Genomic DNA, 13,365 nt, shown 5'->3' with positions numbered 1-13,365 from the left:
GGCTTTGCTAGGTCTTAGACAGTCGGGCGGCGGCGCTGTAACCGAATATGCATCCGGAACGTCAATGCGCCGGCTGTGGGCTAGGTCAAGTCAACAGGCCTGACCCCTGATGGACCAGTTGCTTGATGGGAGGAATGGCCCGTTGCCCCCTATGCTCTCTGCCCAACATGTAGGACCGGACATGGTGCTGGAGCCCCTACAAAAAAAAAGGATGACAATTTGTTTTGCACCATATGTATATACATCTAGAGTATATGTATCTGTAAAATTTTATTTACAAGTAAGTTTATTCCAAAAACAAAGTTTCTAATATTGCCTGAGCCCATATATGCATGTACATATGTATTTGATGTTAGAATGCGACATTTTGGCTCCGGGCTCCATGGAGACCGCTATTTTCACATATGTGAAAATCATATTTATACGAGTTAAAATTAAAATAATTATTTTTTGTAGCACATATATGTTGAAACTACCATATATGTCCGTACGTTGCAACGGGGAGATAATTTTTTTCAACAAGCAGCGGGAGAGATAATTGATGTGTTCATCAAAAACAGTGTCAACCGCAAAAAAAAGTGTCCACAGCGGTGGGCGACAGAGCGATGAGCTGCGGTCTTCTCATGGGTCATGTTTGGCCCGTGAGATCTTTATAATGGTGTGGTTGGTCGGCGTGGCGGCGACCACCCAATGGGTACCATTTTTTCCCCTGGGTCCACCTCCGTCTCGGAGTTGTGGTTGCGTTCTCATTTGGTTGCTGCACGGCGACCTTCGAGGCACGGTTGCTTCGATCACTTTCTCCTACGACGGCGTAATCGGATGGATTACTAATGGCAGCACATAAATTATGTTGCATTAGCATAATCAGCGCATAACAAGGCATGCATGTCCCTTCATTATCAGGGTTTATCCTCTTCAACTATTTTTGCGCTCACGTGCCCATAAATTTTATTAGTTAGAGAAAAACCAACATATTATGTTTTATTAGCACGTGCCCACAATTTCTTTTCATTATAGCCAACCAACATCTTGTCTTTTATTGGCACGTGCAAGTTACCTCCGGCAATAATTTGTGGAGACCCTCGTTTTGCTCATAATTCTCGAGACAACTTCCTTATTCTCACATAACCTCTTTATTTCCAGACAACGAAGAGACATATAAAAACTGGTGTGATTTAGTATGAAATTTCAAGATGGGACTGTTCCTATCATAATTGCAAGCTAGCTGAGTTGGTTTTAGCTATCGGCACAATAGGGAAAGTCCATAGTTCAATCCCCTCGCGCCTTTTTTTTGCTGCTCGTCCGTCCGACAGAAAAAGAAATACGTGGTAGGTCCAATTTGACCCACCTGGGGATAACCGAAAGAATTAGGGAGCTCCGTGTGGGATGGACGGAACAAATCTATATGTATATATTTTTTTCTTTTCTTACGGCAGCTACGTGAGAGCTACTATATGATGCTAGTTGCCTCAAATACCGCACGGGGCGCACAACAACTCGCGTCTAGACAAGCCCATTGGCAGGCACCGAAATAACCTATGTTTGCAAGGCACGTGTAATAATCCAAGAAATGGCGTGTTGAACGATCGAACACAAGATCTTAAAAACCCGACTACATGCCGCTAACCACGGTAACAAACGCCTATTGCTAACCAATGGCTATCGCGAATATTTAAGAACATGATGCAATGTCGGATTTAAAATATATTTTGAACTTTTTAAAAAATATGAATTGCCGAATATTCTTGCAAACGTGAACATTTTTTGAAAATACGAACAATGTTTTAAATATTTCATCCATTTTGAAAAAAACATGAACAAAATTTGAAACAACATCATTTTTTAAAGACATAAATTCTGAACTTTGTTAAAAAATGAATTATGAAATAAGGTAAAAAATAAAAATTAATTTGTATCTAAAAATAAAACGGGCCGGTCCAGTCTTAGGCGCCCTTTTCGAAGTCCGGCTATCTACTGCCAGGATGAGAAATAGGCTTTTTCAGCTACATGGGCTTGCAAAAAAGTTGACTGGCTTCGCTGAGCCATAGCGTGTGCTGCCAAGTACATAATTCTGTATTGCTAAAAAAACAGACGAACACACAAAAATTTAGTACCACATCGGATAGAAAACTAAAAAAACAGACGGATGAAAAAATTGGCAAAATGCACCTTGCTTTATTATTAATTAATAATAATAATTAATAATTAGGGGTAGGGGTATATATAGATAACTATTTTTTGTACCATATATATTTGGGAAAAGCTTATCATACGGATTAAAATAACTATTTTTGTTCCGTATATATACGAGTTAAAATAACTTTTTTCACATGTATTTGCTGCGAGGAGGCTTTTTCCCCGAGGCTCTGAGCAGCGTTGCGAGCAGGCTTGCCGACGATTCGAGTCGGGGCGGATGTAGCAGCGGAGGAAGCGAGCGGCGCCTTGAACGGCGTCTTGTTTCCGGCAACAAGCGGCGGCGTGGCACGGTGCGCTGCGGGGTCTGCGTTGACTAGCATCGAGTCCCCTGCGGGGTCATGAATCGTACGGCTGCGCGGCTACCCGGCGCCTACAGTCGCCAACAAAAGTCTGTACGTAAACGTGGCTACATACCCTGCTCTATCCGAAATCAGAACAAACTCTCTCTCAAAAAAAAAAACACAACAAAGTCAAGTAGGACCCAAATCCGGTTTCAATAGAAGCAAAGCCGAAACCAGGTATCTGAGCCTCTGAGGTTGGTACACACAACCAATAAATAAGCACAGGCTTGCAAGATATTCTAAAATGGATGTTTCCAACCCGATGAGGTGAAGTGGAACAGTTTTTCTCTGCTGCAAGGCGAACACCAAGGCGTCTAGGGTTTTGCTGGCCGCCGCCGGCCACCTTCTTGGCGGCGGCGCGGCTGCCGGCGATTGTTGTCCCAGGACGGCGCCGTTCGACGTCATGGCTGGTATCTCTAGCTCTCTCTACTGTGAGGGCTCGGTCGTCTTTACGGCAAGTCTCCCATAGTACATTCGTTGTTCTACTCCATCGTCTTGATCGAAGGAGTTTATGTTGTGCAAGAGCTTGTGATTCCAACAAAGAGAAGTTGAGTTCCAATCAGTCTCACGCTGCTGTGGTGAAGTTGTGAAGGGCTGTGGCGATTCTTGTTGGTGCAGGTTTCTCTTTCTCTTGAGGTTTGATCATTCTGGAACAAGCGATGAAGGTTTTGAGTTGGAATTGTAATGGACTGGGGAACGCCCCGGCGGTTCGTGCCTTGCTGGACATCCAGCGAAGATGCCAACCTGATGTGTTGTTTTTGTCGGAGACACACCTAGATAGCTACCCGGCTGAAGGTTTGAGGAGAAGATTGAAGATGGATCAGAAACTTGTGTGCCCTAGTGATGGTAGGAAGGGAGGGTTATTGCTGTTTTGGAATAATAACACTAGGGTGACCAGGCTTGAGCTAGACCCTATGTTCATTGATGTTAAGATTGAAGAAGCAAATAATGTGGTGTGGCGTTTGACAGGGATGTATGGGGAGTTTTGGTGGGAAAATAAACACATGACGTGGAGCCGCATGAGGCAACTCCACCAAAATCATAAACTTCCATGGATTCTGTTGGGTGATCTGAATGAAATTCAGTACCTACATGAGAAGGATGGAGGTAACCCACGCCCGATGCAGTATATGCAGGCTTTCCAGCAGGTTATCGAGGACTGTGAGCTGCACGACCTTGGGTTTATAGGTGACAAGTTCACTTGGCATCGAGGGAGAATCAAGGAGAGGCTTGACAGGGGGCTGGTAAACGACACTTGGTCGGTACTTCTCCCCCATGCAGCTTCTGCAAAATATGGAGTATAATCACTCGGATCATCGACCTCTGGTTGTGGACACAGAGTATTACGCTCAGACTGTACCTGTAGTGAATGATGTACATGCGAGGAGATTTGAGGCGAGATGGTTACGTGAAAAAAGCTTTAATGATACAGTTCTGGAGGCTTGGTCAAGAGTTGAAGCAGATCCAGGCTTGACTAGCATATACGGAAAGCTAAATAAAATGCATGCAGAGTTTCATGATTGGGACCAGCGCGTCATGAAGAAACCAAAGAAAAGGTTATGTAAAGCTCAAAGGGACATGGAGAATGTGATGGCTGGCCCAATGAATGATGAAGCCGATGCTAAGAAGAAAGAACTGGCGGAGCTGATTGAGTATCTATTAGAATTAGAAGAAATCCAGGCTATGCAATATTCCAGGGCTACGTGGCTGACGAGTGGCGATCGCAATACTGGTTTTTTCCAAGCCTTCGCATCTGCCAGAAGGAAGAGGAATTTTGTCAAAAAACTTAAAGATGCGGGAGGTAACTGGTTGGAAGGTATACCGGAGTTAAACTCACATATTCATGACTATTTTACTCATCTATTTACTTCTGAAGTACAGCACACGGATCCTAGTGTCTTACAAAAAGTGCAAAGCAAGGTCACTACACAAATGAATAACTTCCTGTTGGCGCCTTATACTGCGGATGATGTGAAAAAGGCTGTGTTTAGTATTGGAGACCTAAAGGCTCCTGGCCCGGATGGTCTTCATGCCATATTCTTTAAGAAATACTGGCATATTTTGGGCGATGATATAACACAGGAGGTCCTTCTTGCTATCAATTCTAGGAAGATTCCGGCTGAGTGGAATGATACAACAATCGTTATGATCTCGAAGATTGATACGCCAGAACTGGTAACTCAATTTCGACCCATAAGCCTCTCTAATGTTCTTTATAAAATTATCTCCAAGATGTTGGCGTCACGTCTGAAAAATATCCTCCCTGGGATTATCTCGCCTACACAAAGTGCTTTCGTACCAGGAAGGATGATTACTGACAATATTCTGATAGCATATGAATGTGTTCATAAAATCAAGAATAAGAGGGTTGGACAAACTGGTCCGTGTGCGGTAAAATTGGACATGCACAAAGCTTATGACAGGGTGGAATGGTCCTTTTTACATGATATGATGGCTGCTTTGGGATTTCATGAACATTGGATTGAGATGATAATGGCTTGTGTAAGCTCTGTCAGATATAAAGTGAGGTTTAATTCTCAAGAGACGGATTCTTTTACTCCTACAAGGGGTATTAGACAGGAGGACCCCATCTCTCCTTACTTGTTCCTCTTATGTGCGGAAGGTCTTTCTAGTCTATTGCAGTATGAAGAAGAAGCTGGTGGCATAGAAGGAATCAGAGTGTGCAGAAATGCACCATCAGTATCACACCTGTTATTCGCTGATGATTCTTTGATTCTAATGAAAGCAGATACTTTAAATGCAGCTTCCTTACAGCATGTTCTAGAGACCTACTGTCAGAGTTCAGGACAATTGGTGAGTTTGTCGAAATCTAGTGTCTTTTTCAGTCCAAACACTCCTGTCGTATCTAGGACTGAAATTTGCCAACAGTTAAACATTGATACTGAAGCTTTATCTGACAAGTATCTCAGGCTTCCGGCGATGGTGGGAGCAGATAGAAGTGACTGTTTTAGGCACTTTTGTGAAAGAATTAAAGAAAGGCTGCGAGGATGGATGTAGAAACAATTGTCCACTGGTGGCAAGGAAATTCTTATTAAATCTGTAACTCAAGCAATCCCAGTTTTTGCCATGTCAGTCTTTAGTATACCTAAAGGGATTTGCAAAGAGAGTCACTGATTTGATTGCTCAGTTTTGGTGGGGGGATGATGAGGAACACAAAAGGATGCATTGGTACACTTGGTGGAAACTTTGCTATCCAAAAAATGAAGGTGGGATGGGCTTTAGGGACCTCCACTCTTTCAATTTGGCAATGCTCTCGAAACAATGTTGGCGACTTATCACCAACCCAGATTCTCTTTGTGCTCGAGTTTTGAAAGCAAAATATTATCCAAATGTAAATTTACTCCAAGCAACATTGAAAAGCGGAGCATCATTTACATGGCAAAGTATTATGAAGGGGTTAAAAACTTTTAAGTTGGGATATATATGGGGCATCGGAACTGGAGAGAATGTGAATATATGGAGTGATCCTTGGGTGCCAGCCAGCCCGGATAGGAAGGTTATCTCAAACCGAGGTCAAACTATTCTCTCGGTTGTCAGTGATCTCATTGACCCTCATACGGGAGCATGGGACGAGCCCCTAATCCGTTCTATTTTTAATCCTATTGACGCTAGAAGGATCATGCAAATCCCAATTAATCATAATGCATTTGATGATTTTATTGCCTGGAACCCAGATCGAAGGGGTATTTTTTCAGTTCGTTCAGCGTACCGCTTACAATGGATTCAATCTTTTCAGGCGCATGCAAATGTAGTGGCACGCCCAGCTGGATCAAACTTACCGGAAGTATGGCATATACTGTGGAAACTGCAGGTTCCATGTAAGATTCAGATTTTTTGTTGGCGTGCACTTCATGGAATTATCCCCCTAAGATCCATACTCACTAATAGACATGTGGGTACCAATGGCTCATGTCCGATTTGTCACCAGGACGCAGAAGATGTACGCCATCTGCTTTTTGACTGTACACATGCAAAGGAATTGTGGCTTCGACTGGGTATACTGGATATTGTTGAAGAAGCGAAGTTAATTGATCGCTCTGGTTTAATCATACTCGAACACCTGATCCTAGCAGACTCCAGACCGATCCTTATAAAGCCTAATTTGGATGTAAAGCAGGTGATAGCGGTTGGGGCTTGGTATTTATGGTGGGTGCACCATGAGCTCACCCATGATGGATCACCGCCACCTCCCTCGAGATGGCCTATTTCGGTCCTGGCAATTGCAAATAATTTTCATCAAGCCAACTTAAAATTCACGTTGTACATGAACATAAATGGAGCAAGCCGGAACCCAAGTTTGTGAAGCTAAACGTGGATGCCTCTTTCCATATGGATGAGGGTGCAGGAGCCATTGCAGCTGTTCTTAGAGACAGTAATGGTAATTTTTTGGCGGCACAATGTCGGTTTATACCTTACGCAGCAGATGTGGTGACAACGGAGGCTATGGCTATGCGTGATGGACTAATCTTTGCAAATTCTCTGGGGTTCCCTCGAGTGGAAGCTGAGTCTGACTCCTTGACGGTAATTGATTATTGTACTGGACAGACAAGATGGTGGGATGCTGCGGCGGCGATCTTTGCGGAATGTGTGAACGTGTCTTCGTCAATCGGGAAGGTCAAATTTAAACATTGTTATCGTTCTTCTAATCAAGCGGCGCATGTGCTAGCTAATCATGGTTTTTGTAATAAGATTTCTAGTTGTTGGATGGGGGAGCCTCCGGGCTGCCTAGTTCCAAACCTTGTGGACGATGTAATCTCTGTTTAATTTTTAGTAACGCTAGCCATGATGGCCTTCCCTCAAAAAAAAGCACAGGCTTAGGTCGATCCATACATATCGAGGTCACATGGCCCCCAAAAAACGACGCTGGACGTCGGACGCAGCGATGGATCCACAACGCATCGTCTACAGAGACTTCCCCGCCGACGTGCTGGCGATATCCTGATGCGCCTCCCGCCCAACACCCGCCGCCGGCTCCGCCTGGTCTGCCGGCACTGGCGCGACGTCGTGGGCACACACACGGCCACGAACCTACGGAGCCGCGCCAAGATACTCGTCGCCGCGACGGGCACTGCGTACGTCATCGACAACCTATCGGCGCCAGTGAAGCCGAGAGAGCTGTGGGCCGACGCCGCGTGGTCATGAGCGTGGTCGGCACCTGCAACGGCCTCGTCTGCCTGTGTGATGACCAGAAGAAGCTCGGGGGCGCCATCACCGTCGCCAACCCTGTCACCGGTGAAGCGATGAGAATCCCGCCGCTGCCGCCGCTGCGGCCTGGTGCAGACATGTGCTTCGATAGGAGCTGGGACGCGGCCTACAGCTTCGCATACCTCCCGACCTCGGGGATGTACAAGATTGTGCACGTCCCGTGCCACCTAAACCGGTCCGTTTACAACATGGTGCACGTGATTACGCTGGGGCCGGGAGGCATCCTGGCGGGGTGTGCCGGCCGGCTCGGGCGCGAGATGTAGCCTGGGCGACAACGTCGTCAGTGTCAACGGCGTGACGTACTGGACCACGCCGGAGACCGACAAGGTCATGTCGTTCTGACCTTGAGGACGAACGCAACATGCCCACCATGTCACTACCCTCCGTTGTGTTGCCCAGCTCCAAAAACGGCGGCAGCTGGCACCTAGGAGAGGTGCAGGGGAGGCTGGCTATCGTCTTTATGTCACGACCGGGTTTTCCGGGTATTAAATTGTCAGAAAATGGCCGTCGTGCTCACCAGCCCCAGGATTACTGTTAGCTATTGAGGCACCAACTTGATACAGAAATTCCAAGCAAAAATACAAAATATGTAGTACAAGACCATTCTGGCCTGTGAGTACAACAATTGGTTTCTAGTGGTCGATGGCGGAAGCGGTTTGTGAGTCATCAGTGTCTATGGGACTCCATTTCCCACAGGAACAGCTGACCAGGTCAACTCCTATCTTCGCGAGGCTGCTATCACCTTTGCTTAGTTTCCAGGGCTGTCACCGCAATGCTCCTCTCCATGCAGAAATCTGGCCAAGACAATAGCCAGGGACAAGCCAGTGAGTACTTTGAATATACTCGCAAACATTATGAACACTGGGATAATATAATTGATAATCATGCACTGAAGTATTCTATGATCACATCGTCAGTCATAAATAAAACATCTATTGCGCATGCAAGCATGTTATTTATATGCAACATGAATAAGCAATAATGAAGTGGGAATAAAATGCCGCAGTCGGGTGTCTGTGCGACACCACATAAAGGGCGTATAAAGTAAATAAATAACAAGCAATGCCACAGTCGGGCGTCTCAGCGAAACCACATAAAGGGCTTATAAAGTAAATAAATAACAAGCAATGCCACAGTCGGGCGTCTCAGCGACACCACATAAAGGGCTTATAAAGTAAATAGATAACAAGCAATGCCACAGTCGGGCGTCTCAGCGACACCACATAAAGGGCTTATAAAATAAATAAATAACAAGCAATGCCACAGTCGGGCGTCTCAGCGACACCACATAAAGGGCTTATAAAGTAAATAAATAACAAGCAATGCCACAGTTGGGCGTCTCAGCGACACCACATAAAGGGCTCATAAAATAAATAATCACAATGAATATCCAGGAGGTAGAACCATCCCAGGGATACTCGATAATACAAATAATGCAACGGGTTAGTCCATCACAAAATAATAATCACGGTCCTCACAAGTCACCAGTCGCTATCCAAGTTTGGTTTAACAATTTCACCTCCGAAGACCGACACTAAGACCAACACTTGACCCATCCCAGACTGTAATCCTTAACCATGGACACGGCTATTCGAATAGGTTTAATCTCTGCAGAGGGTGTACTCTTTACCCACGAGTAACAGATTCCTTTAGTCCATCGGGACTAATTCCGTCTATGGTCTTTTAATTGAAAACACACCTGACTTGCACACACCAGCTTAACTCATCGGTGTCTGGAATCACCCACGACACTTGTTAAGCAAAACTCTAAGTGGGGAGGCTACAACCTCGCGTAGCATGGGATCAAATTTATATCGCGTGCTCTAAGGGGTGGCCTCCCCTCTCGGTCCCAACCGGAAACACCCATGCCCCCGGACCAGGTGGCCTGCCTACCCGCTACAACCGGTATCTTCCACCATGGCCTCTCTGTACGGTGTGTGCTTGAAAGGGGTTGACGACTTACTGAATCGTACCCTACCTGCGGCAGGGACAAGTGGTAGTACGAGGCAAGTATGGGGGTTTCCGGAACAAGACTCGGTCTATGGTCGACTCAGGAGGTTTATAAATTCCCTGCATGACATGTATAATAAATATATTTCAACCAACAAAATCACCACTCAATATACCTTACCATGCCATACCGGACATAACCGTCCCGACGGAGACCGGCGATAAGCTCACGCCTACCCAAGGCAGAGGCTTTCCTGGATTCCTTTCCGGCATGCATGCAAGGCACATGAGGATGATTACCATCACAAGTATATTCATTTCCAACAGCAAGGAAATCACTAATATGCCTTCATGCAAATGATCACATCGCCACATAAAATAACGAGTTCTCCGAAATGAGATGGTGTTATAAATGAGTCAACTAACACACCAAAAATATTATTCCGGGGTTTAGAATGCTTGCCTTTATGGTGTGGAAAGGCAGGGTGCACTCCAAAACTTTTGAAAGCTTTCCTTCCTCTCTCCAAAATCCTATTTTCAATAAATTTGAATTAACACACAAATTCAAAACAGCACAAAAAGTTTTTGAATTTTTTTAAATAAATCTTAAAATAAACTAGACAAAATTTGAGGAAGGTAGGAAAAAGAATCAACTCATTTGGAGTTGTATTTAAAAAGTTATAGGCAGTCAAAGTTGTGGTCAAAATCTGTTTTTAAAATAAAACAGAAAAGAAAACGTTTCAGGAGGAAATACGCTTTCTAAGTAGGAGATACGTACTGGGGATTTTGCGCTTTCACTTAACCCACGTGGACAGGTGCGGGGTCACTGACAGTGGGTCCAGGGGGCCCACTGGTTAGGTTTGACTAGTCCTCTCCCTCCTCTTCCTCTGTTCCGAGCGGAGGCGGAACTCCGGCGACGCTCGCCGGTGAACGGCGGCACCGTTCGAGACAGCGAGGGTGGGGATGGATCCGCGGTTCCCGTGCGGTCCTCCCGGTGGTCGCCAGTCAGGTGGGGATGAAGGGAGTCGCCGGCGGCGAGCTTCGCGGCGGAGGGGGCTTCGGGAGAAAAGTGGTTTGGGGCTACGGTGGTTCCCGATCAAAATTGAGTAGGGGGATGGGTTCACGGGAGGAAGAGAGAGCTCCTGGTGAAGAGAACGGAGAGGGGAAGGCTCTGGTAGCGCCGGAATGGCCGGGGCAGTGGCGGCGGCTGCGGTTGCCGGAGATGGGGAAGGAGACCTCCCCGGGTCGATTGGCTGCCAATGGGGGTCCTAGGGAGATGGCTTGGGACTGCCTGCGTGCGGAGACGAGCTCGGGGCTCCTTAAATAGGCGATCGGGGTCGGTTCCGACGGTGGCCGCGGATAAGGTCGCCGGCGACCGCCATTCTGTAGCTAGGGCGTCGTGGCGGCGACGAGCGCTAGTGAACACGCTTGTGGATGAGCTCGCGCTGTTCCAGGGGGTAGGTGGCGAGCGGGAGAGGCTCGGGCGGCGCCGACATGAGCAAGGGCTGTCGGGCGGCCGTGGCGGCTAGCTCCTGGCTTGCCGGGGACGTGGCGAGGGGCGGCTTGGCGTGATGCGGTGAGAAGGGGAGTGCGTGGCACGGCTCTGCAGTGGGTAAAACCAGGGGCGCGGCGCGTTGGCTCAGGCGCGGCACGTGCAAAACGCGTGCTTTGCTCGCGCCCAGAGCACGCACGGAACTTGCTCGACGAAATGCCAATGCCTGCCACAGGGCTTGGGTGAGGCTGGCACTTAGCAGACCTAGGTTAGGAGTAACTGGGAGTCTAGTGGACATGTTAGTTTGATCAGAGGTGCAAGTTCACAGTGCAATGACGAAATTCATGTCAAAGCTGTTCATGCACTTAAGGTGTTTGACAAAATGCCACAGGCACCTAGGCATTTCTTGGAGGGGCGAAAATCTCCAGATGGTGGTCTCATTAGATGCATAAGAAAGTGGTGAGGTTAGTTTGTGAAAAGCACAAACTTGTTAGTGCAAGTTTTGCAAAACTCCAGTTCTGGACAGGAGATAAATGGCAGTATTTCATGAACCAAAAATATTCAAATGGGTGCATGCTCCTGGACTTAGGGGTTTGGTAGGGCTGTCTACAAGTAGGAGAAGGCACAAGGTTACTGGAGCAAAAAATAAATAGGGTTGCAGTAGAAATCACAAGGCTGGACCAGAATGGAAAAGAGGTTGATTCACTCAAAAACTTCAAATAACATCATTGAGTTTTTGCATAAAGTTGAATCATAAGCTACTACCAACATCCCATAATTTTGGTGGAGGCTAGAAAGAAATATCTAAATGGGTTGTAGTGCAAAATTGCACTCTGGACCAGAGAAGAAAAATTGATGCAGAGCTCAAAATATTACAAGAATAAAAGATATTTTTGCATAAAAGTGATTTAAAAACATCACATGACATCTCCAAATTTTGGTTGGAACTTTAAGTGAATTTATCAAATGGTTGTAGTTCAAATATGGCCATGTAACCTTGGAAAAACCATTTTTCAAGAAAATAAAGATCAAGCAAATTAATTATTTAATTAGTTCTACTAATAAAAGAAAAGTTTTTCTTGAGAGGTTAAACAAGTCCAAAAACATATTTGAAAAGTTTTCACTTTGGGGAAAAACTCCATAATAACAAGGGAGAAAAAGGTTCAAAAATAAAAAGGGAGCCCAGAAAATAAAAGTTTTAATTTCGTGGCAAAATTTTAATTAATAAAACAAGGTCAAAAATTTTGGGCTGTCACAAAACTACCCCCCTTAAGAAAAAAAATCTCGTCCTCGAGATTTGTTAAAAGCTGTTTTAAGAAAAATTATATGCATTAAAAAAAGTGGCTACAGTGAGAGGGTAATAAGTGGTGCAAAACCAGAGTGTGGATAATGGCGCTGCGTGGAAAAATCTACAGTTAGGGAAAAGACGAGAGATTTCTACGTTGGATACAGTAAATTTAGAATAAATTCTAAATTTAATAAATACGCTGGTCGTACCCGAGAGAATAGTGCTCTCTCTGGCCGACAGGTGGACCCGGGGCCCACTGTCAGCCTCTTCTTCTTCCTCTGGCTCTTTCTTCTTCCTCTCTCCCGCGTGCTTTCCCGCGCTTTCTCCACCGGCGACGTTTAGCGCATAGGGCATCTAGGCCGTACCGCGGTAGTGCGTGGCGTGCTAGCTGCCGGGGCAGCGTGCACTCACCTCGCGGGCCAGCGTGCTGTCGGCACTGCTCGCGGATTCGTCCCTGAACACCGGCGATCGGGTGACGAGCGGCGTTGGTGGACTTCACCCACCGTACACCGAGTTCGAGCTGTAAAACGGTTGAGGTGTTCCTCTCTTCTTCCTCACACCTGGCCTCGCTTCTCCTCCTCCTTCTTCCTCCATTTCTGCTTTCCAGAAGCTCGAGACGAGGCTCTAATGGCGGAGGCGATGCCGGATTGGTTCGCGATCCTGGTATGCGGAGGGCTGGCGACACTGCTGGGGCTCTCCGTGCTCCTGTGCGCGATGATCCTTGATGATCGTCGCGATGCTGCTGCTCAGGTGTTGGCTCTCCGCGGTGGTGGTGATCACGAGGAGTAGGTGGGGTGTGCCGAGTGCTAACTATTGTTCGAGGGTGCCTAGTTGGATGTAACACCGTTGCAAAGTTTTGCAAACAGTGTATG

At 46.4% G+C, this 13,365-nt stretch overlaps 1 pseudogene; it reads left to right on the top strand.

Annotated features, from left to right (window-relative positions):
• The first annotated feature begins 3,196 nt into the window (after positions 1-3,196).
• LOC147963731 (uncharacterized) lies at positions 3,197-5,555 on the top strand (annotated as a pseudogene).
• The last annotated feature ends 7,810 nt before the right edge of the window (positions 5,556-13,365 follow it).

The sequence above is a fragment of the Triticum urartu genome, chromosome 6A, assembly GCF_056163025.1.
Source record: "Triticum urartu cultivar PI428250 chromosome 6A, HENAU_Tu73, whole genome shotgun sequence".
Taxonomy (NCBI): Eukaryota; Viridiplantae; Streptophyta; class Magnoliopsida; order Poales; family Poaceae; genus Triticum; species Triticum urartu.
This window is presented reverse-complemented; position numbering and strand designations above follow the sequence as displayed.